The sequence below is a fragment of the Salmo salar genome, chromosome 04, assembly GCF_965601325.2.
Source record: "Salmo salar chromosome 04, fSalSal1, whole genome shotgun sequence".
In the NCBI taxonomy this organism is placed as follows: domain Eukaryota; kingdom Metazoa; phylum Chordata; class Actinopteri; order Salmoniformes; family Salmonidae; genus Salmo; species Salmo salar.
Genome location: NC_138294.1, coordinates 18,175,705 through 18,202,089, shown reverse-complemented (window position 1 = coordinate 18,202,089; position 26,385 = coordinate 18,175,705). Strand labels below are relative to the sequence as shown.

Genomic DNA, 26,385 nt, shown 5'->3' with positions numbered 1-26,385 from the left:
TAGTGAGGAAAGAGAGAGACAGGAACTGTAGTGAGGAAAGTGAGACAGGAACTGTAGTGAGGAAAGAGAGAGACAGGAACTGTAGTGAGGAAAGAGAGAGACAGGAACTGTCGTGAGGAAAGAGAGAGACAGGAACTGTAGTGAGGAAAGAGAGAGACAGGAACTGTAGTGAGGAAAGAGAGAGACAGGAACTGTCGTGAGGAAAGAGAGAGACAGGAACTGTAGTGAGGAAAGAGAGAGACAGGAACTGTAGTGAGGAAAGTGAGACAGGAACTGTAGTGAGGAAAGAGAGAGACAGGAACTGTAGTGAGGAAAGAGAGAGACAGGAACTGTAGTGAGGAAAGAGAGAGACAGGAACTGTAGTGAGGAAAGTGAGACAGGAACTGTAGTGAGGAAAGAGAGAGACAGGAACTGTAGTGAGGAAAGAGAGAGACAGGAACTGTAGTGAGGAAAGAGAGAGACAGGAACTGTAGTGAGGAAAGAGAGAGACAGGAACTGTAGTGAGGAAAGAGAGAGACAGGAACTGTAGTGAGGAAAGAGAGAGACAGGAACTGTAGTGAGGAAAGAGAGAGAACGATAGAAAGACAGACTGGGCGAGAAAGAAGTAGAGAGAAACAGAGTTCACAGTCAGTTGAGGCAAACACACCAACAATATGTAGTTATTGGTTATTTTCTTCAATATGTATGTCTTTATGCCACATGTTGTAGTACTGTCAGTGGCTGGCTGCTGAAATACAAGCCCTAGTGAAGTAAGCCTAATGAATTCAGATACAGCCTGTTTTAACTGGGCATATTGGCATGGGCTTCAAGTGTTAGTTCTCGCTCATTTGCCCTGTCACATTTTCTTAAATGGCTTCTGCTCTGGCTAGATTTACTCTCTCTGTGTGTCTCTCTCTGTGTGTCTCTCTGTGTGTCTCTCTGTCTCTGTCTCCCTCTTTCAACACTGATATTTTCAGACTTTCTCAGTACTTCAACGAGGCAGGAGTCAGATGTGTTTTGAACTAAGACATACATAGCTGTATGGGGTACCCCCCTTTCCCCCTCCTCTCTCTCCCTTGTCACCCAGAGAAACCCTCCACCCCAACAGATCAGACAACATTCTCTTCTTATTGTTGCTCTGACGGCGCTGATCTCTAAAATCAGATAGAAACCTCTACAAATAAAAACACTTAATTCCTTCTTCTCGGGACCCGGACAAGAAGCTTAGGTGTCTTCTTTTGTCCTCGCCGTGCTAATAAATCCTCAGTGCGTTAAGTGGCGAGCAAATGGAATCAATTCATTCAGTTTTGGAGAGGTGAATGCGGAGAACGAGGCGTGAAGCACCACTCTGTGTGTTTGGAGTGGCTAATTAGAACCCCCATTACCGGCCGTCTCAGCATGGTGTCTGGCTAGATTGTTTATTAGAGACAGGAGGAAAGAGGAGAGGAACGAGGAGGAGAGAGGAGAGGAATGAGGAGGAGAGAGGAGAGGAATGAGGAGGTGGAGGAGAGAGGAGAGGAATGAGGAGGTGGAGGAGGAGAGGAGAGGAGCGAGGTGGAGGAGGAGAGGAGAGGAGCAAGGAGGAGGAGGAGAGAGGAGAGGAGTGAGGAGGAGAAGAGGAAAGGAACGAGGAGGAGGAAAGAGGAGAGGAGCAATGAGAGGAGCGAGGAGAGGAGAGGAGAGGAGAGGAGAGGAGAGGAGAGGAGAATGGGCAAGGACAGGGGTAGCGCATGCATGTACTTGCACGCACACTGAACCAAGAACTTACCACTAGCACCAACCAGTAGGCCCCACTAGAAAAAACACCCTTGTAAAAAGGGGGAAATAATACTTAAAACGTGGTGCTCTGTGCCCAAGCCTGGCTCTGTTCCCCTAAAACCTGACTTATTAAACTGACTGGTAAGACCACCGACAGAGCTGAGCAGAACCTGGCATACTACACTAATTCACTAAGTAAAAAGGACAAGTTACTGTTCAGTCACAGAGGAAGTAAACAGGACATTACAGAGGGTCACCAGAAATATCTCCTCAACACTTGATGACACAACACCCCTCGGCTTGCACAGGGGTTACCGCTCTTAGTGTCACTCTGATCCGGTGTGCTAGGCTAGCTGCAATGTGGAACCCTCCTGGGAAAACAGAGTTGGGAGATGGTTCTGTCTGTTTCTTTCAGCCATGGCTAATGGAGCTAGCGCTACTTTTAGCATTTTAGTCATTTAGCAGACGCTCTTGTCCAGAGCGACTTCATACATTTTCATTTGTACTGGTCCCCCGTGGGAATCAAACCCATAACCCTGGCATTGCAAGCGCTATGCTCTAAACACCGAGCCACATGGGACCAGCTAGTGCTAATGTAGCTGGTGATAATGTAGCTAGTGATAATGTAGCTGGTAATAATGTAGCTAGTGATAATGTAGCGGGTGCTAATGTAGCCGGCGATAATGTAGCTGGTGATAATGTAGCTGGTGATAACGTAGCTGACGCCAATGTAGCTGGGGATAACGTGGCTGGTGATAATGTAGCCGGTGCCAATGTAGCCGGTGCCAATGTAGCAGGTGATAATGTAGCAAGTGATAATGTAGCTGGTGATAATGTAGCTGGTGATAATGTAGCTGGTGCCAATGTAGCTGGCGCCAATGTAGCTGGCAGTAATGTAGCTGCCACTAATGTATCTGGCGCCAATGTAGCTGGTGTTAACGTAGCTGGCGTTAATGTAGCTGGGGGTAATGTAGCTGCCACTAATGTATCTGGCGCCAATGTAGCTGGCGTTAACGTAGCTGGTGGTAATGTAACTAGCACTCCCCTTTTCCTTCCTCTCCCTAGTCCTCAGCCCCTGTCTCCTCCACTCCTTTGTTGTCCCAAACCAATGACTGCATAGTAGGTGGTTGAAAGTAAGGAATGGTGTGATGTGGTGGAGGAGTGTAGTGGAGAGAGGGCAGTAATCACCAAAGACAACAGGCCTGCCTGAGGGGAGAGGATCGATAGGCTGCCACAGGTGACTGACCTCAGCACTCTCTCTCACTCACTCACTCACTCACTCACTCACTCACTCACTCACTCACTCACTCACTCACTCACTCACTCACTCACTCACTCACTCACTCACACACACACACACACACACACACACACACACACACACACACACACACACACACACACACACACACACACACACTTGCAGCCATACAGATAATTAGGTGCAGCTAGCTCTTCTCTCCACTACCCTCCAGTCCCTCTGTGTCTCACTCTTTCTTTCACTCTTTAAAAGGGAATAAAACGAGCTCTAGCAGATTAGAACACTTAGATGGACTTACTTCAAGTCAGTCTTTACACTATACTATACTATACACTCTCTACTGTAGTATACAGTCCACTCTCTACTGTAGTACACTACACACTCTCTACTGTAGTATACTATACACTCTCTACTGTAGTATACTATACACTCTACTGTAGTACACTATACACGCTCTACTGTAGAATACTATACACTCTACTGTAGTATACTATACACTCTCTACTGTAGTATACTATACACTCTCTACTGTAGTATACTATACACTCTACTGTAGTATACTATACACTCTCTACTGTAGTACACTACACACTCTCTACTGTAGAATACTATACACTCTCTACTATACTATACTATACACTCTACTGTAGTATACTATACACTCTACTGTAGTATACTATACACTCTCTACTGTAGTACACTACACACTCTCTACTGTAGAATACTATACACTCTCTACTGTAGTATACTATACACTCTACTGTAGTATACTATACACTCTCTACTGTAGTACACTACACACTCTCTACTGTAGAATACTATACACTCTCTACTATACTATACTATACACTCTACTGTAGTATACTATACACTCTACTGTAGTATACTATACACTCTCTACTGTAGTACACTACACACTCTCTACTGTAGAATACTATACACTCTCTACTGTAGTATACTATACACTCTACTGTAGTATACTATACACTCTACTGTAGTATACTATACACTCTCTACTGTAGTACACTACACACTCTCTACTGTAGAATACTATACACTCTCTACTGTAGTATACTATACACTCTACTGTAGTACACTATACACGCTCTACTGTAGAATACTATACACTCTCTACTGTAGTATACTATACACTCTACTGTAGTATACTATACACTCTCTACTGTAGTATACTATACACTCTCTACTGTAGAATACTATACACTCTCTACTGTAGTATACTATACACTCTACTGTAGTATACTATACACTCTACTGTAGTATACTATGCACTCTCTACTGTAGTATACTATACACTCTACTGTAGTATACTATACACTCTACTGTAGTATACTATACACTCTCTACTGTAGTATACTATACACTCTCTACTGTAGAATACTATACACTCTCTACTGTAGTATACTATACACTCTACTGTAGTATACTATACACTCTACTGTAGTATACTATGCACTCTCTACTGTAGTATACTATACACTCTACTGTAGTATACTATACACTCTACTGTAGTATACTATACACTCTCTACTGTAGAATATTATACACTCTCTACTGTAGTATACTATACACTCTACTGTAGTATACTATACACTCTACTGTAGTATACTATACACTCTCTACTGTAGTATACTATACACTCTCTACTCTAGTATACGGTCCTCTCTCTACTGTAGTATACTATACACTCTCTACTGTAGTATACTATACACTCTCTACTGTAGTATACTATACACTCTCTACTGTAGTATATGGTCCTCTCTCTACTGTAGTATACTATACACTCTCTACTGTTGTATACTATACACTCTCTACTGTAGTATACGGTCCTCTCTCTACTGTAGTATACTATACACTCTCTACTGTAGTATACTATACACTCTCTACTGTAGTATACTATACACTCTCTACTGTAGTATACGGTCCAATCTCTCTACTGTAGTATACTATACACTCTCTACTGTAGTATACTATACACTCTCTACTGTAGTATACTATACACTCTCTACTGTAGTATACGGTCCAATCTCTCTACTGTAGTATACTATACACTCTCTACTGTAGTATACTATACACTCTCTACTGTAGTATACAGGACTCTCTACTGTAGTATACTGTCCTCTCTCTCTACTGTAGTATATTATACACTCTCTACTGTAGTATACTATACACTCTCTACTGTAGTACACTATACACTCTCTACTGTAGTATACGGTCCTCTCTCTACTGTAGTATACTATACACTCTCTACTGTAGTATACGGTCCTCTCTCTACTGTAGTATACTATACACTCTCTACTGTAGTATACGGTCCTCTCTCTACTGTAGTATACTATACACTCTCTACTGTAGTGTATAGTGTATACTCCACTCTCTCTACTGTAGTGTATAGTGTATAGTCCACTCTCTCTACTGTAGTTTATAGTCCACTCTCTCTACTGTAGTGTATAGTGTATAGTGTATAGTCCACTCTGTACTGTAGTGTATAGTGTATAGTGTATAGTGTATAGTCCACTATCTCTACTGTAGTGTATAGTGTATAGTCCACTCTGTACTGTAATGTATAGTGTATAGTCCACTCTCTCTACTGTAGTGTATAGTGTATAGTGTACAGTCCACTCTCTCTACTGTAGTGTATAGTGTATAGTCCACTCTCTCTACTGTAGTGTATAGTGTATAGTCCACTCTCTCTACTGTAGTGTATAGTGTATAGTCCACTCTCTACTGTAGTGTATAGTGTATAGTGTATAGTCCACTCTCTCTACTGTATTGTAAAGTGTATAGTGTATAGTCCACTCTCTACTGTAGTGTATAGTGTATAGTGTATAGTCCACTCTCTACTGTAGTGTATAGTGTATAGTGTATAGTCCACTCTCTACTGTAGTGTATAGTGTATAGTGTACAGTCCACTCTCTCTACTGTAGTGTATAGTGTATAGTGTATAGTCCACTCTCTACTGTAGTGTATAGTGTATAGTGTATAGTCCACTCTCTCTACTGTAGAATAGCAGTAGGGTTGCTGTGTCTGCATTATTAGCAGGTCTCTCTCCCTCTGTACCAGATGAGGCCAGGCACTGCCTTTCTTATCACCTCCCCATCACTCTGCACGCTGCTGCACAGAGGAATGCACCCCTCACAACACACACACTCATACAATACACACTCATACAGTACACACTCATACAGTACACACTCATACAGTACACACTCATACACTACACACTCATTAGGTACACACTCATACAGTACACACTCATACAGCACACACTCATACAGTACACACTCATACAGTACACACTCATACAGTACACACTCATACAGCACACACTCATACAGTACACACTCATACACTACACACTCATACAGTACACACTCACATGCATACTCAGACATACACGTGGACACACACGCACAGAGATGATTCACCCTCTACATAAACCAAGATAAGAGCAGGAACGTCCCTCGTCAAGCCCCGTGAGTCACACTGTCATTACCCAGAGACCACAGTCGCGTGGCAGGGGGTGTGTGGGAGAGAGATAGTATGTTTACAGTCTGTGTGTGCACGTGAATGTGTGTGTATGCTTGCGTGCATGTTTGTTCACAGTTTAGCATGTCACCAGCATTCCCCCACCATGTGAGCTCAACAGTGTCAATGACAGAGAGGTGTTAAACACCTTTCCTCCTGCTCTACAAAACACAACGCCACTTCCTGTGATAAACATATAGCCACAGCATACGGATCTGACAGTGACTTAACAATGTGATTATTACAACACCCAACCCATGACGTGGCAACAGCTACTGACTGTATTGACACATTGAAATTCCCTCCCAATCAACTCCAGGAGTCGCTATGAGTAGAAATCACACAGCCATCCCAGCCCTGTTGATGTGTGTAGAACTCTGTCTCACCCCTCGCCCCTGATCCTAGACAAAACCCAAGCGACAAACTACAAAGCGCTTCTCGTCAAGACGCTAGTTCTCCGCTGTGCTACTGTGCCGTGCCGCCACATCTAATTACAGACTAGTGAATTTCCGGGATCACTTTCAGATCCAGTCTCCTTAATTCTGGAAGCCCTGCTCCCAGTATCCCCCCAGGTTAGGAGTTTCGTCAGATTGCGTCCATTTCTCTCACATTCCCCAGGTTTAAAGCACAGGGAGTCCTACAGAGGCTTTGTCTCACTCATTGCCTTTCAGTGAGGCTTGCCTAGGAGTCAGTTAGAAGGCAGTTCTATGGTAAAAAGTGTTGTTCGGCTCGACGTGTGAAAGGGTGTGTGTGTGTGTGTGTGTTAGATCTCGTTACTTATGCGTTATTCACAAGTCTTTTAACAGCCTTAAACAGCCTTAGGCATTGGTGTGTATCCACCAAAATGTGCCAGTAGTGACATCTATAACTCAACATGCTTTTATTCATGTTACAAGGCTCAATCTATGATTGATTAACGTTATGCAAAACAAGCCCAACACACACAGAGACACATTATACATGTATGTGGGTATGCTGGGGCAGGAGCAAGTCAAAAACCATTATCTCATCAAAGATGTTTCAAGTCTCCCAAGAGTGAGTATTCCTCTTTGTGGATTGACTGTTCCTGTCAGCAGTGTAACGCTGGAATGTTTCCCCCGTCATTCCATAGCATTGTGACTGCATCACTAAGTTCCCTCTGAGTTGAGGGAGCAGCCTTAGAGAAATATCTTTGGGCCAAAAGTCTGTGCTGTTATCAGAGCCGAGACGGAGACACGGCCACCTTCCCCTTTATGGGCATGTTTAGCTAATCTCACTTCTGGCCCCGCTTTTAAGTCGAAACAGGTGTTGCGCTGCTAATGCTACGCTAACCGCCATCAGCAAGCACTTCACCCCAAAGTCCTCCTCTCATTGTTTTCTTTTCAGATTCCACCATCTTGTTTGACTAAGGGGCCTAAACTCTAAACTCCTCTTTTGATTTGAGAGTTGTTGAAGTGAGATTTTTTTTTGAAAGATCTTAAGTCTATTGATAAGAGATGTCTCTTCACAGTAGCAGTCTAAAGTGTTGTTGTTTTGTGAGAGATGTTGAGGTCCCGAACTTTAGGGGCCTGACTTGGTTCTACAGCGTGGCTCTTTAGGTTCCCCGTGGGCGTACGTAGTTCATGTGGAAAGTCGAGCTCCAACATGTCACCACCTGAAGACGTTACGATGTGCCACGGGCCGTTTTAAGTTCACAGGCAACAAACGCACCGAGGGAGGGAGGGAGGGAGTGTCTGGACTCAGGGCTGCATGTCACACACATGTGGGGAACACCCTTTGAGCGCTGGGTTCAATTTGAAGCGAGAGCCCCGATAAGAACTGATCACAATTTTCTCTTTCTGCCATCTCAGCTATGTGTGTGTGTGTGTCTGTGTCTGTGAATGTGTGTCTGTGTGAATGTGTGTGTGTGTGTCTGTGAATGTGTGTGTGTGTCTGAGAGAAAGTGCAGCCTGGCTGTAAAAGTGATATAAAGCAAAAATGGCACGCTAACCCACCCGGTCCCCTCTCCTCCCCCCTCTCTCCTCCTCATCCTCCTCCTCATCCTCCCCCTCATCCTCCTCCTCATCCTCCTCCTCATCCTCCTCCTCCTCCTCCTCCTCCTCCTCCTCCTCCATGTCTGAGGATAGACAGATTAAAGGAGCGGCCGTGTCTGAACCGTGAAAAGACACCATCTCTCAGGGATGAGCAGTGCCAAGCTCCACACCCCGGCCAGACTCTAGTCGTCCACTCTCTGTCTCACTCACCTCTTTCTCTCTCTCTCTCTCTCTCTCTCTCTGTCTCTCTCACCTCTCTCTCTCTCGCACTCACGTCTCTCTCTCTCACTAACCTCTCTATCTTTCTCTTCATCACTTTTTCACTACCTCTATGGCCGTCTCTTTCTCTCTCCCTCTGTCCCCCTTCTCTCTCCCCCTTGGTGCATGCACTCCTCAACCCCACAAGCTCTCCCATCCATCCAGGTCCTGAGCTGAGTTTCCCTGGCCCCATCCCCAGGCCCCTGGTCCCCAGCCCAAATGAGAGGCCTCCAGTTAGCCCCCCTTGAGAGCCCATTTGGCCTCCATCCACATCCCAGGCCTCAGCCCACTCATAAGCCCACATTACACCTTGATTTACTGTTATTCCTCCTGGAGGTATGTGCGGCGGTGAGCGGTGACATCAAAACATCAAAAAGCCTGATCAGCCCCCCCCCCCCCCCCCCCCAGTCTCATTCCCCTAACCACGTCCAAGTCTTACATAAAAAAGAAGGGATAGATTAAATAACTAAAAACAAAAAACCAGGGCTTAATACTTCCATACTCTGTGTGTGTGTGTGTGTGTGTGTCTGGGAGTCCATCTCTCTGGACAGAAACACGTCCTCTGGGTCGGCCGGTCCGACGGACTTGGAAACAGTAGAGACGAATGTGACACGGTGGTGGAAATTTATACGGCAGGTTTAGGGAGCGTTGTCTAATGGACAGTAAATCTGGAGCGGTGAACACCGTTACCTCTCTTCTCTTTTCACAGTGTTTTTAATCTCTGCTTTTCTTAAGCCTTTGTTGTTGTCGTGATATGACTGACACCTCTCACCTCACTGCTGACCCCTCACCTCACTGCGTTGAGAGAGATAGAGAGATTACATAGAGGGGTTTTCTATCCTATGATCAGATGTCAAGGATCATGTCATTTACTTCACAGGACAATAAAGGCAGAAAAAGGTTCTGAGTGCTGACATGTCTGTATCAATCAACTGACTGAAATGATCAAAACCCTGAATCAAATGTAACATCAAATGTCCTTTAATTCTATTACATCATTAGCTAAATACAGGAAGACATGTTTTTACATCCCATCAATATCTCCCATAACTCTACCATGGAGCGCTGTAGAGAGGATAAACGCACCACAGACATATATATGAGAGAGAGAGAGAGAGAGAGAGAGAGAGAGAGAGAGTGTTTTGATGCCTGCCCTCATAATGTTTTACAAGTTGTAATGATTTGGCATTGGCGCGCAATAATGAAAAACAAATCAAAGGCAGTGAAACATTTATTACAAATCCAATTATGTTTCCAGTAAAACAAAAAAATAACTGGAAAAGATATGCTTTGATAAAGTGTGTGAACTCAACACACTAAATGAAATCACCCTGTTTATGCGCTTGACAAAGTGTATTGAGGTTGAGGCTATCCACCACTGGTGTCATGTGACTTTAGCTGTACTGCTAATGTGCCCTGCGCTTGCCTATCTAAATCATCATGGCTTGTGTTTGTGATCCAAGGTGAGGCGCCAGTGGTTTAGTGTTGCTGTAGCGTATAAATGTCTTCAATGGCACTGCCTTCATTAATAATGCAGTAGCCCCCACCCCATCCTCACCCTCTCCTCACCCCCTCCTCACCCCCTCCTCACCCTCTCCTGATGTGGAGTGAGTGGCCCCGTCAGTCCAGTGAGGGCTGATGGGAGTGACAGGTAAATTAGCCACCATACTGGATCCATTTCCCTGTGTCCGCCCCAGGTCACCCCAGCCACTGAGAGGACAGGAGAGAGGAGAGCATGGAGCAGGGCAGGTACTGGAATGGCAAGACAGGGAGAGGTAGAGAGAGAGAAAGAAAGGGATTGGAGGAGGGTTTGGACAGTCAACCTCCACCTGCCCGTTGCCCATAATTCATTTCCCGACAGTGAACACCAGTAACATGACAGGGTGTGTATGGGTACGAGCGCCTGCGTTTATGTCTCTATGTGTAATATGATGACAGCCCTATACGTCAGCTGGGCCAGATAAGGAGTGTGCATCTCAGGTTTGTTGGCCGGGGTCGTGTGTGTGTGTGTGTGTGTGTGTGTGTGTGTGTGTGTGTGTGTGTGTGTGTGTGTGTGTGTGTGTGTTGGGGGGGTGACAAGTGAAGGGGTGAAGATAGCGTCTTGTACAGTAGTCAACGCTGCTCATCTCGCCACTTCATCGGCAAGTCGTGGGGACATCTGGAAGGGTCTGTGTTTCTCCCGCCAGCGCTGCTGCACACCAAATGAGAGCCGACAGATGCCGTGGCCTCTCTCTTTCTCTCTCCATCCCTCTTTCAATTCAATTCAGTAGACGTTATTGACATGGCAAGTTAAATGACTGACATTGTCAAAGTAGACATATAACAAAACATGTTGGTACCAACAGCATTAAGGCATCAATACTAATAGTGGTGGAGGAAATGGGATTACTGTTAACAACAACTACAACAACACTATTAATCAGAATAACAATACATTAAAGCAATGGCAGTAGACCAGTCTCAACCTGACTGAGAAGACACATGACCTGGTATGAAAGACAAAACAAAACAAGAAGGGAAATATTATCCACATTACATTGCAGTCTTTCCCTCTCTCGCCCCGAGCACTCTCTCTCTCGCCCGCTGCGCACTTCCTTTTCAGAATCAGGCCTGCGTCTTGCTGTCACATCTGGGTGATAGAGAGGAGGAGGGAAAAGGAGGAGAGGAGACGGTGCATCTTGCCAGAGCTTCTGTCTTCTTTCTTTTTGTTACAGTGAAAGAGGAGTGAGTGAGCCTCTCTTTGAGGGAGGGAGAGAGAGAGAGACTCGACACGTGTGAGTGTGTGATCTGTCACAGCGCTACAGAGAGCCGCTGCTAGGGTAAAGCCCCTTTAGGGTGACAGCATGATGAGAGGGGTACGAGTGTTACCAACGAGGGGTACCAACGCACCCCTCCCTGTTCTGCCTCTCCTTTCCGCTCCAGCTCTCATTAACCCCGAACACTGATTGCCCTTAGGACTCCCTTCCACTAATTAGAGGAGAGAAATATGTCTGTCTCCACACACACACACACACACACACACACACACACACACACACACTGTGATGCTGACAGACAGCTTGCTATAGGTGTGTGAGAAAATGAAAGCCTTGTCTACTGTATATCTACTGTTGTTCAGTTCAGACATGTTAGCATCCGCCGGGAGAGGCCCAGCAGGCGACAGCTAACAGCTAGCAAGACTGACACAACCATCACACAACCATGATCATCCCTTTAATGGAGACAGTCCATTACCACCCCCTTTTAATGCCTACTTCTTAATTTAGCCGTACTCTCACCACGACATCATAAGAAGGGAATGTGAGACCAAAAAATCTGTAATAAAATAAATTGTGTCTTGCCTCAGCAGCTACTTCCTATTATTTAAAGGTGATTCTTTGTTGCAGTTTATGGAATGTTGTGTTGTGATTGGAAGGTAGTTTTATCTGAAGGCTGCAGTTTAAAATCTGCTTCTTTGTTTTGATCAAAGTTAGGACTCTCTCTGCAGTGGATCATCTATTCCCTTTGAATGTGTCTTTAAAAAGTGATGAGACTGTGTGTGTGTGCGTGTGCGTGTGCGTGTGTTTATGTCGATGTGTGGGCGTGTGTGTGTGAGCGAGAGTGTCCATACTCTACATTCACCAGGCTAAAACGACACACAAACACACACACACACACAAACACACACAATGGCTCTTCCGGAGCTCCTTGGCGCATTAAGGTTCTATTGACAGGGGAGACTCTTGTCTGCGCTTCTCTTTCAGCACGGCCGTCCTAATAGCACTTTGACATCTCCATTCTCCATTCAGAAAGCTTTTGTGTTCCGGGGGGACATTTGTGAATAGAGAAAAGGCCCCTCTCTCTTTCTCTCTGTCTCTTTGTGTTTTACACGCTGTTAGGGCCTTGTGCTAGCAGACACAAACATGTTGTGGGAGTTGTACACCAAATAGCCATTTGTACCTGGCCCGTACCTGGGGAGTTAGTAGAGAGAGAAGGAGGGAGGGGGGGATGGAGGGATGGAATGAGAGAAAGGAGGAGTGTTTAATAGCACTTGAGTACTATTCGTAGATGTAGCCATCGTTCCCTGTGGACTGTAGAGGCCCCCTCTGCACCTTGGCATGACTTTTCACTTTAGCCCCCCCCTTCCCCCCCACTCCTCCTCTCATCCCTCCCTCCCTCCCTCCCTCCCTCCCTCCCTCCCTCCCTCCCTCCCTCCCTCCCTCCCTCCCTCCCTCCCTCCCTCCCTCCCTCTCTTTTCCTTTCCGTCACCGTGTGCTTCAGTGACTCCATCTTTCTCTCTCATCACACAAAACACAACCCCCCCCCCGAGCAGGGAGTAGAATGATTAGTTGATGGTGCAGGTTAGACTGTTGGGTGGATGGGTGCTGTGGTTGACCCAGCCATGGGATCTGTGGTTGACCCAGCCATGGGATCTGTGGTTGACCCAGCCATGGGATCTGTGGTTGACCCAGCCATGGGATCTGTGGTTGACCCAGCCATGGGATCTGTGGTTGACCCAGCCATGGGATCTGTGGTCATAAATAATTCCAGCAGTGTGACAGAGATCTACTTTAATGTGTTAGGAACCAGCTAGCACGGTCAAGGAAAGAGTCAGATGGGTCATTAGACAATTTGTCAAGTAAATATGTGTGATTATGTGTTTCTATATGATATAATCTAGATATTATAGAAATATGTAATGGGATAGTGATGAGGATAAACCTAAACCACACATGCATAAAAATACATCATGCTTTGACAATGAGCCTGAGGTCACTTTCCAATACTAATTTGGCTTGAAAGATTCAACTTACATGGATTCAGTCCTGTGGTTTTTATGCAGTTCTCAAGTACATTAGTATTGACAGATAAAAAACATATGTAGCCAATTGTATGCTCATATCAAAGGTCAATGTAAAGGTATTATAGACCAGTATACAGTATATTTCCATATATCTTCGACATGTTTGTCTCGGCTCTGTGACCATATCGTGAGGTCATGAACAGACTCGAGACACACACACACACACACACACACACACACACACACACACACACACACACACACACCGAGATTGTAGAGCAGGAATGTTTTCCTCCCAGGTAAACCTGCCAAGCTTTAATGACCACCAGACCCAGAACCAAACACTCTCTCATGGTTGTTTAGAACTCCAGACATCCCATATAGGACGTGTAGGAGAGAAATATAGCATTTAGGGAGAAACCAGAGCCAAGCAGCTTTGTTTGCCTAGTACCGTTCACACGCCAAACAAAATAATGTCTATATGTTTGTGTTTATGTGTTGGCAAGGGTTGAGGTGTTTGGGGAGATGAGAGAGAGAGTGTGTGTGTGTGTGTGTGTGTGTGTGTGTGTGTGTGTGTGTGTGTGAGAGGAGAGAGAGAGAGAGAGAGAGCTGGGCCAGGAGGAATGCAGTCTAGCGGTGCACCTTACATGGCTGCTGTGCTACAGGCCTGGTGCTGACCTACCCTCTGAAGAATGCCCCCTGACTGTCAACCAACCCACCAGCCAGACAAAAGCGAACGGGAGACTGACTTTCACTAAGCAATGCAGCTCAGCGTGTTGAAGTGTGTGTGTGTGTGTATGGCGTCACGTTTAGCACCGGCTCCCATATGCTTGTACCTGTGGACACACCAGCTGGCCTTCAGAGCCTTTTGAGTCAGACAGACACACATACAGACAGTCGGACAGATACACAGAGTCAGTCAGTCATTCGGACAGACATACAGACAGTCAGAAAGACAGTCAGAAAGACAGACAGTCAGAGAGGGGTCCTTGTATTTCTCCATGGTGTTTAAAGGGATTACATGGCCCCGGCGCTGTACGTCTCACTGCCCCTCCACTTCAAAGCAGCTAGCAGGCTGTGCCAGGGGCACACTGGCCCTCTCTCACTGCACGCCCCTGGCACACACCCCACATCTGCCCAGAGGGACTGCCAACGGCACACACATAGCCAGACCTGGCCCAACATACCCTGTGTGTGTGTGTGTGTGTGTGTGTGTGTGTGTGTGTGTGTGTGTGTGTGTGTGTGTGTGTGTGTGTGTGTGTGTGTGTGTGTGTGTGTGTGTGGTGTGTGTGTGTGTGAATGAGAGACTGAGGATTTTTTTTTATCTCTCCAAACCTTGTACTTTTCTCCAAAGTCAACCACCTGCACACAGTAGTCCCTCCTCATCTGTAGGAGTATGTACAAACTGTCCTTAGATCAGCGATTAAAATAGCTTACTGTCACTAAGCCCTCATTTACCTTCACTGGCCCCAGACCAGTTGTCAAATCAACTCAGTACCACTTAGCTAGCCAGTCATGTCATGTTCCAAAAAACTTTATTGTCCATTTAAGGTCAATTGGTATTATGTCTTTGGCTTCCATGACAGGAAAGCTAAAAGTGGCAGTCAGACATGAGCTAAGGGTGCCAGTGAGGGACAAACAGTGCTTGGTACCTCAGCCAATGGGCTCCCCGCCATGTATCCAATGAGGGCCTATGACTCCACACGACTACTGACTCCAATAGAGTTCATACACGTACCAAATGTGTCGTGACACATACACAGATTCCCAGATGATTCATTTGGGCTGTGAGGTGTTGACACGGTGTGATTCCCGGCTAGAATCCAACCATATGTTCTCTATAGCACCGCTACTAAAACCTCCTAAATCAAGCTAAGCTCTTGGTAAAACTACCAAAACAAAGTAACAAAGAAAAGAAAAAGTGAGATACATTCTTGGCTATATTTTCATTGACCTGTATTGAGTTTGAATGAATTTACATTAGGAGGAGATGAGTTTACAGACATTCCCTTGAATAACTAAAATACCTAGGCAGATACCAGAAGGTAGGAAAGCTGATTTGTGAACAAGCTAGATCAATATATGGACGTTATAGTGGTAACGTTGCCCCGCCCCTCTTGACCTCATCCTCACCTCTCCCTCCATCCCTCCACCTCTCCTTTCATCCCTCCACCTCTCCTTTCATCCTAAGCTGTGCTCCCATCCCACTCCCTCTGCCAGGGTCCTGCCGTACACACAGACCAGCCATCCCACCGTAATAGAATCAATAACACACAACTCAGACAAGGTGAGCAGCACAACATCTGACCCATAACCCCACCAACCCTCCGGCTGATCAATATTCAGATAAAAAAACACCACCTCATCCTCTCTTCCGTTATCCACTAGTTGTTTTCTAAATGATATCCACCCTCCTCTCCCTCTCTCTCCTCCTCTTCCCATTTACATTAGACAGTATATTTAAAGGAAGCAGAGAGTTCATTTCCCAGAACTCACCAGGAGCTCCCGTGAGGCTTCACTTCCCCTCTCCCCCGCCACCTCTAAGCCGCAGACAGACACGTTCTTTTAGCGGCTATCGCTAACACTAGCCACCCCGACAGACCTGAGAGGACCTGGACATTAGCTAATCCATATTTATTGCATCTGGTCCCTCTTCCCCCGGCTTGTAATTTGTATGGAGAGACATATTAGCGCTAACACGCTAGCCCTGGCAACAACAGGTTCAGACTGGTGTGAGATGCTACACGTCTGAATTGACTTAGCGTTAGCCTCGCGGGACCTAGCGGGAGGGAAGGTACTGGCTAGCAGGACTTGTCTGGCCGTATTGAGTTTCTGTGATGGCTGTTTAGCTTGTAGCTATGTGGGGGCAGAGGGGGAGAACAGAGGGTGCCCCGGCTCAATGAGTTTACTGACAGGAACCCTTAGACCACAGGGCCAGGGATCGATAGTCCCTCCACTGAACTACACAGCACCGCCAGACGAGACAGACCCAAACAATGGGGGATAGTATTACATTACACACAGTCACTCACAGACGTGTAGTTACACACACACGTACATGTACTTACACACTTACATACCAGTACATGTGTGTTCATACTGGATTTATTGATATGAAAATGCTTAGGTCTCTGACTAACAGGCACGCATTGCCCTACACACACGCATTGACACACACACACACACACACACACACACACACACACACACACACACACACACACACACACACACACACACACACACACACACACACACACACACACACACACATCACCTCTGGAGGTTATGTTTTCCTCCCTTGGTCCTATAACCCGGTCTCCAGGTGGTCCCATGTGTCCTTCTGAACAAACACTGTCTCCCTTGCCACTTCCTCCCGTGTCACAGGGCCAGCCCCAGACATTGTGTGGCCGCCGCCCACCGTGCAGCCCCGTGATTGGCCAGAGGGTCACGGAGTTGACATTTATTAAAGGAAGTTACACGGCTGGTTATGGGGGAGTTGACAGTCCTCTCGTCACGTCTCTGGTCCTGCCAGGAATCACAGGGTTTGGGTTCCTGCCTCCCAACAATAAAAGAAACAATGAACTTGTTAAAGGCCTGTATGACCCTCTTAGGGCTCCTTATTGAACCAAAATGACAGCTTTCGTTTTGCAGCTCTGTGCCACTGGGATCTGTAGTTCTACCGGAGTAGACTAGGGTAGGAGAGCTAAGGCAGTGGAGCTAAGGTGGACTACATGTCGTCTGCCATAAAAACACATGTAGGAGTTTGGGAAAGGAGAACATTTGAAGTATTTCAGGTAGTCCTTGAAAACCACAGAGAGTGGAACGCACACCACCAACCTGTGTATTATAGCAGCCTGTCATTTCACATATTGTAGCGCGAGGGAATGAACGAGGGAACGAAGGAGGAATGGTGAAGCTAGTGGCTCTCCGGGGAGAAGAGGGTTTAGTAGACTGTGAGGAACAATGAAAATCAGAAAGTAGAAAGGTCCATTGAGTGTTGCAGACCAGACGTGTGTGTGCATGGATGGCTCAAACACGCCACATACACACACACACACACACACACACACACACACACACACACACACACACACACACACACACAGGTCTACAAGGGCTCCACAATCTCCAGCTCCCCACGCCTGGCGTCCCCCGGCCTTCTAAAACCTTTGTTTTCCTCTCCTCTATCAGCGTCCTGATACATTCCAGTCTTTCTTTTCTCTCTACCTTTCAAAGACACTTGGGTTTCATTTGAAGAGTCCAAAACTAAAGCTATTCATCCAGTGTATTACATGTGCTTACACGCACGCAAATGGCAAAACAAAATGTTTTGCCTGATTTTATTTTGGGGGTCTTGTGTGTTTTGATGGTCTATAGCGTTTCTACATGTATACGTTACAGTGCAGAGAGGCTGGGGAACATGGTGATGATGTTTATTTTTGCAGTAAGTAAATCACCACTATGGTACTTATGACAGTAGACAGGCCCAGGGACCTGGAACGGGGCCCTGCGAGACCCCCCCCCCCCCCCCACACACACACACACACACACGCGCGCGCACGCACGCCAAGTATGTACACTAACACACAAAAGAAAACACACATTGTGGCCCAAATGCATACTAACAGATACTTGCGCCACTCACACACCGAACACACACACACACACATTCTCCAGGCGCCGCTGGCTATGTGAACTGCTGTGCCACAGGGATAGATGTGTTCTGGCACTCAGTTGGGGTAGTGTAAATCACACTGCAGCAACAGTGCCACCCACTTCTTCAAAGATGAATGGGCCGACCCACATGCCAAGCAACAATCCCAATGAGGCCATTTGAAACCAGAGCGGCAGAACCATTGTAATTTGAAACAGAGGGGGTGACAATTTCCTACTTAAGTATACCTTTTACTTTCCTCGTGGACACTTGAACAGAATCCTGTTCATGTTAGTCATTTCAAAGCAAACAGCAACAATTAGATTTCCCCCGTCAAACATGCAATACAATCCATCTGATCTATTGTTCCTGATGGACCAGTCACATGACTGGTCCATCAGGAACAGCTTGTTATTGCTCTGTCACTTCAAGTGGATTAGAGTGAACAGCCAGATGTACAGCACTACTTCTACATGCATGTCTTGTTGCCGGGGGGCCAGTGTGCTCTGATAAGCCAGTGTACTGTGCTGTAAAGCGTGGTGGAATTTTGCAAGATGCTACAATGACTCCCAGTAACAACGACAAAAACATGTGCAGTACTTCTCTGGGGACCCCATACCCCCCCGTCTAGGGGCCCCTGTGTGTGAAAGCAGGCAGAGAGGCAGGCAGTGAAATAGGGTACAGAGCTGCCGTGGAACCAGGGGGGTGGAGGAGTGGTGGGGGTTTGAGTTAATGGTCTTGCATCTTCCTGGCAGCATGTCAATAATGGCTCTAATCACATTAAGTAAAGAGTCCATTAGCTTATTCTCTCCTCTCTCTCTGCTGCATGCTAGCCTAGTAAAAACACAGTAGGCAGAGAGCTCCCCTAATGGTGTGTTATAGACACCACTACTCCTGCAGGATGATGATGGGAGACACTGGAAAATCACCAGGTGCAGATAGGAGTCAGTACATTCTGTGTGTTTTTGTCTATTTTTATCAGTCAGTCTCCTGCTCAATTATTTCAGTTTACAATGAGCACTGTGTATGAAATTGGTTATCTGTGTATTAAATTAGTTGTGATTTGTCACAGGTAAGAATGGAATAAGAAATCATATTTGGTGAATTTTTACATAAATGGCAAGACGTAGGAGTTGATGTTTATTGGCTTTGAAGAATTGTATTAAATTATAATTCATTACACCTCGGCTTTCTCTGTTGTAAAATATGGGCAGACACAGACTATGAGATTAAGTTGATGATTAGTGAAGGTTGGAACCTCATTCTCAAGTGTCATTAGTCCATATTAGGTAGAAAACGCAAGAAATATCAAGTATCAATGTTTTACTTGTCCTCGCTCCAGCAGGGCTAATCTTCAAACAGATCAGATTTGTTTCTCTCCGTCAACTGCTTAAGGATAATGGCTGTTAGAGGGGGGGACAGGTATTACACTGAGGGAGAACAGAAACAACACATACATACATCAGAATACAACAGAAACATACTGTAAGCCAACGAGCAGAGCCAAGGAGCAAATGGTGAGCACATGTTAATGCACCTTTCCTCCCGTGGTCCTTGCCAAAATAGTAATCAAGACAAAGTAGATGTGATATGAGGGAGAGAAAAGGAGGACATCACACCAAAAGCAGCCCCTTCCCTCCACCCCCCTGGACAGACAGGCCATTTCTCAGCCGCCTCACTGCTCCTTTCAGCCCCTGGAGGAGGAACAGCGGCCCCCACATCTGTCTCCCAGGCCCAGGACAGACCGGCCTGGCCGCGTCCAAACGCTGCACATCACACGAATCATCCTCAATTAATGTGAACCATCAGGCGCTCCCTCCTTCCCTCCTTTCTCTCCCTCCTCTCTTTTCTCTCATTTATTGCTCCCTCACTTCTCAGAGGAGTCCCCCCTGGGTGTGTTCTGGGTCCGCTGTGTTTTACACTGAAGACCAAGGATACAGCTGCTTAGCACAGCGGGGCTAGCTAGCCAAAATGTTAGGTTGGATGCCTTGTGAAAAGAGACAGCGAAATCAATAGATCAGTCCAAGCCCGGCCAGACGGTGCTAAGATTTAACTGCAGCGGGCGCATCTTGAAAGGTTCTGATCTGATCTGAAGCCTGGGCCGCTCCAAAGATTTTTTTTCTGCTCCACTGCGGCGCAGAGGCCCCCGAAATGGCTTCCATGTGCCGCCCCATCTGCACCTCTGCTGGGCTGTGGCCAAAGGACCGTCCTCCTTCCCTTTGAAGGGTTGCGGATGGGACAGCTTTAAAACAACCAGAGGTTACCAGACACTCTTTAGGGGCAGAAAGAGAGAGACCCTGGGAAAAAGAGGGGGAACAGCTTGCCCTGGGCCATTTGGATGTCAAGGAGTGCCAGAGAGTGACTCACCCTATCTGTCCTGGTAGAATGGCCCTAAACCGCCTGCATGCAACCACCACTATAAATTTCACTCCACTCGATTAGCGCCCTAAGCAACAACCGACACGTCGTCATGAATATTTTACCAAAGCCTTGAGTTAAATCAGGTTGGAGAGCAACCAGGCATGGAGGCAGGGCCAGGGTATCTCTGGGCTAGTCTGCTTGAATTGCTTGATCACTGTGTCTGGTTCTCAGTGAAAAAGCAGTCACATTCACTCACACTGCAGAGAGAGCAGACCCCAGTCATTCTGGCTCTGAAGGAGTCTCTGGCACTGATGAGCATCATATTGACCACGACCTGCAATGCCTGGGTTTAATTGAATAACGGAAAAGGCATCAACCCGGATTCCATATCTGATCTGCCTCCCTCTCCCAAGTTCTAATAAGAATGATGAACGTGCCGCAGCAGAAGGGCCATGTGTAGACTTTTATTGAATCCCACCTGGTTTAGACGTCAGGGTGTCTTTTTAAGGGGCGGCTGGGATGTTATATGGAAAACAGGATGATTCTCCAGGCCTGGGCTGGGTGAATCTCACTCCCCTCAGGGGGTCATCATGAGTCCTTTAAGATCACCCCACCCCCCCCACCCCCCACCCCCACTCACTCTCGCTCCCTCTCTCTCTCCCCCCTCTCTCTCCCTCCTCTCTCCCCCTCTCTCTCTCTCCTCTCTCTCCCCTCTCTCCCTCCCCCCTCTCTCTCTCCCCCTCCTCTCTCTCTCTCCCCTCTCCCCTCTCCCCCCTCTCTCTCCTCTCTCTCTCTCCCCTCTCCCCCCTCTCTCTCTCTGTAGTTGATCTTCTTCCATCTCCCTGTTGAAACGAGTGAGTCCTCTCTCTCTCTCTCTCTCTCTCTGCTTTCTGACAGACTGTTTCTGATTGTTTCCTCTAAGACAGTGTCAGTTTCTTGTTTCCTTTGAGTATTGTAATACATGAAAATAATTATAAAGCCTTCGCCATCTTTAAAGTGTGTTCTCACATACAAAACATTCAGTTTAAATGAGAACATGGTGTTAGCTAAGCGCGATCGCAGAGTACCGGTTCCTTACAAATGTCCTCCGCCCACGTCTGGGTCGACCCACTCCCCCGTGACCCATCATCACCATGCAGGAAGTGGTGCTGGTTGTTCAACCAATGACCTCCGACCTTGCCACCAGAGAGCCAGGGAGCAAAGCAGGGGCTGGAGAGAGCCCTAGCCCTCTGATATGATGGCTCCAGGCACTGAGCTTTTGAGAACCCCATCCCCCATGGCACCCCTCTGGCCACCACTACCCAAATACATTATTCATGGCGCGATAGAAAGAGAAAAAAAGAATGGGAGAAAGGGAGGGAGAGAAACAGAACATGGAGGAGGGAAGCCACAAGGTTCAAGACCTTCTCAGATCACAAGGAACTCGTGCTTAACCTCCCTTGAAGTGGCGAGCGTGGGGATAGAGGCAGTTTCTTTTTCACGTTGGGGATGAGAGAGCGGCCGAGGGGGATCAATAGGGGATTCCCTGGTGTCTTCTGGGGGAACGCGGCACTGCAAGCCGATTGGTGGATCAATGTGGTTCCCAGGGTTCAACTCCAACAACGCCACGGCCAGCCAGTAGTCTCCTTCTCGGCGATAGGGTGATACATACAGCCGTGTGGTTGGCTGGTTGCATCGCTCTGCCCTTGGTGAATCTGCCTCAAGCGTAGCCAGCCTACGCATTGTAGCCTACATCTATTAGGGCCAAGATGCACTTACTGTATATAATGTATGTGTCTATTGAATGGCATTATCATAAAGCCTAGAAAGACTGATAACCCCCATTATGACATCTTTAGTTCTATCTGGGTCACAGATCCCCTATTCCACAAACCCCAGAACACGACTGAGGACGGTACAGCTAACAGCCCATAGAATATTAATGGTTGATATTAGCTTTGTTTGCCTTGCGTGAGGAGTGTGGGATCTCTGTCCATTCCCTGCCAAATAGACTGGATCATTGGTTATGATAGGTGATGATTAGTGAAAAGTATGTGTATGTTTTCCTTCTAGTCCTCTATGTAAATCCTCCCAGCTTCTCTCTCTCTCAGCGCAGCCTGTTAATACTAGCGCTACAGCTAATTGAATAATTGCCTGTTTTGTTTTAATCTGACAGCGTTGCCCCGGCCCCATAACAAGGCCATCATTTGTTCATCTTCTCCTGTCAGCCATAATTTAACCAGGCAGGTTGCTGGGCCGGGCGCCCCCGACAACACACGGGCAGTTCCGCTACTAGTAAACATTACCGGGGAACGCCGCTAGCGAGCCAACCGGTTGCAAGATAAATAAACACAGCCGTCGTCGGGCGGATTAATTCCGAGTGACACGGACACGGTGGATAAACTAATAATGTAGAGGGGGTAGAGGGGCCGTCCACTAGATTAAGTGTGTATCCTACCGCCGCTTCTCTGCTGTAATTATTGTTTAATTGTCATTGACCTCACAAACGGAGGTTTATCCGCATTGTTTAAAGGAGTCTGGGATGTGTAGTGACAGGGTGATCTGTCATACCTCTGGAGGGAGGAGGAACGGGGCGAGGGGGAGGGATTAATGAGGTATTACTTGGGGATGGATGGAGGGGTGGAGGGGGCAGGGCTGGAAAATACATGGGAACGAGAGGGCCAACATTAGGCTAATTGGGAGATGAGTGCCTCCTTGTAAAAAGTGCTTCTAATGGCACATTTGTTACTCACGCTGCGGCGGCGTCGCTAGACTAATGCGCTAATGCAGAGTGGGCTGCAAGAGGTGGTTAACACTACAGGGACTTTGTGTTTGTGTGCAAATATGTACATGAGCTGTCTCGGAATTTCTATCACCCAGGCTCTGAGATATGATATGTACACAGTGTGTATATATATTCACACACACACACACACACACACTAGCTATTGTGGTGTTAGACGTCATTTCTCATCTTCTAGGAAGTTAGCATTCAATTAACAAGCGGCGTTTGATTTACAAGTGAGGTTATCATTGCATATCTTTGTGTTTGAACGTGGATCGAGTCTCGCAGTTGAAGTCTATTTACATAAAAGTGCTAAAGAGTTGTTTTTGTATATAAAAGACATGAAGCCCAGTCATGATACCATCAAATAGCATTGCTTTGACTGAAATATGCAATGAAACATGTTCTTGTTCATTGTCAAATATGTTATGTTTTATTATCTGTTAATATTTATTTAGTATTTTTTGTTGCCCAGCTCTTGTGGTCTGTACTTTGATAGTGTTACCATAAAACACGTTATTGCAAAATATACTATTACATAGTATATACAGAGAGGGGTTATAAAATGGCCGAATAATAATGAGAATTTAGTGAAATAAAAAGCACATGAGGTTTCCCCCTGGACCAGGAAATGTAGTCAAGCTTCTCCCCTCATACTGTTCACTCTGGTTGGTGTGGGGTTCAGTAAATGCTAGCTTGAGTTTCTCCCTCACCCTCTCTCTCTTTCTGTCTGTCTTTCTCTCCCCCTCTCTCTATCTCTCCCTCCCTCCCTCCCTCCCTGTCTGTCTGTCCCCTCGCTCTGTCTCCATCGGTCTCTCTCTCCTTCCGTGGCCTAAGCCCCTGTTGACTGTGCTCCAGGAGCATCTGGAGCGGAGCAGAACAGTGGACGGAGGCTGGGCTGTGTGTGTTTTCCTAGCCCCCACTGCAGTACGGGCCCTCTCTCTCTCTCTCTCTCTCTCTCTCTCCATAGCCGTAGTACTGACCTGTATCGTGATTGAACAACAAGCAGGGATGGGAGGGAAGAATATGATAAGAACATAAGCCATACTTGTCTGGGTCCGGACAGTGTTCTGAAAAGCACAATGATAAATTGCGTGTGGTGGGTTTTTAAGGGGACTAGTGGTGCCAAGTGGTGGCGTGACCTTTGAAACAGCGATGGCTGACTCTCTCCTCGGGGGTTAGGGTAAGTGAGGAACATTTATTGTTGATTAATCTGCGCAGTGTAGGTCTACCTTTTTATTGGGCATCTTCTAATTCTTAACCTACCTCTGACAAAAGTTGCTGTATTGTATTTCATTAATGTCACTTTGTAACAGTAAACAGATCCAAAATAGTACCACATATATTGGAATGTGTCATAGCTATTCCATTCTGCACCAATCATTTGGTTAGTTTGTGTCCCTTGTGCGTACGTGCCTGTTGTGTACTTGTCAGTGTATAAAGGTATGTGACCCTTATTCTATGACTCCCGTTGTACATTTAAGAGTGACTATTTCTGAGAAATTCTCTCCATTTTTTATCTTTCTGCCTAATTATACACTTTCTAATTTAACTTTTTTCAATGGAATCCGATGGAAATCCACATGCCCCAACGGCCGTGCAGCTATGAAATAATAGTGCCCAGGCTACAATTTAAAGTCATATACCTCCAGGCGAAAAACTCACACACACAGAATGAAAGTGTAAAATGTTTTTTTAATGTATATTTAACAACAAATAACCCCAGTTACTATTGATGTTCCGTCTCCCAAGGATTCATTTGGCTTCTATGTCTAAGGGCATGATGTGCAACCATTCTCCATCTACCCCCCCCCCCCCCCCACTCACACACACACACACACACACACACACACACACACCGCATGCAGACACACATGAACACACACACACACACACTTCCTTTTCCATTCTCTCTCTCCCTCTGTCTTGTTAAACATTTATCTCGTGTTTTTCCCTTTAAGGCCTTTTGTGCTTTGTGATGTTGTATTTTTACACCCTTTTAGACTCCAGTGTTGTATCTCTGATAGATTCTGCCAGGCAGGAGAGAAGGAGCGGGGTGTGAATGGGGAACAGTACCCTAGCGTTGCTTCTAATTGTTGTGGTTGCACTGCGTCGTTCCCTTGAAGTCACACTTGACTGGGCTGCAGAGGTCCCACAGGACCATGCAGAGTAAACTGTAGTGTTTATCCCCACCACTCATATAATAAACACACAACACACAACACACACACACACACACACACACACACACACACACACACACACACACACACACACCCATTCACAAAGTAGCAGCTCTGTAGTGCACACAGACCCGTTTTTTCCCCGTGTGAACAAGCAATGTGGGACTTAAGTTTGAATAAAATGTCTAGATAATTTATTAGCGCTAATGTAGAATCTCATACTAACACCTGTTAAAGTCTGTCATTCAAATAAGTTGTTTAGTTGACAGGATGTGTCAATCTCTGTTAGTGATTTGCGTTCCACCCTCCCAGTACACAGTCAGAGAACCAGTGGGTTCAGAGTGGGAGACAACAGAACTGGGTCAGTATTCTGTGTATCAAAGCTCTGAGCCCGACCACAAACCCCTTCAGTTCAGGTTCAGGTCTTGCCAAGATTCCTTTCCCAGAATCCATTGCCATGTCTCGACGTTTGGCAATTGACACGCATGTTTGTTCAAAACTCGAGGCGTTTTATTTTTCTGTGGTTAATAGCACCATCTCCAAAAGAGACGGCCGCCAAGGAAAGTGCTCCTCTTGGAATAATGCTCAGAGCTCTCCCATCGGAATCATTCTGTTCTCCCAGGATGGAAACTTTGTTTCTCACGCTTCCACAGGGCTCCACAAGCACAGGGTTGGGAAACACCAAGGCCCATGTAAAATATGTCCTGTCAACATTTACTTCATTACATTTCCCGCTCCCTCCCGCCTTGTCTCCATAGGCAGTGTAAATGCAAGCACATGCGTTTTCCTCTTGACACGGTCGCACTGATAAAGTATGCCTGCTTCA

The 26,385-nt window shown here is 46.4% G+C and overlaps 1 protein-coding gene across 6 annotated transcripts in view; it reads left to right on the top strand.

The window, feature by feature from the left end:
- LOC106595585 (zinc finger protein basonuclin-2) overlaps positions 1-26,385 on the top strand; it is a 241,710-nt gene that overhangs the window by 195,603 nt on the left and 19,722 nt on the right. The window lies entirely within an intron of this gene.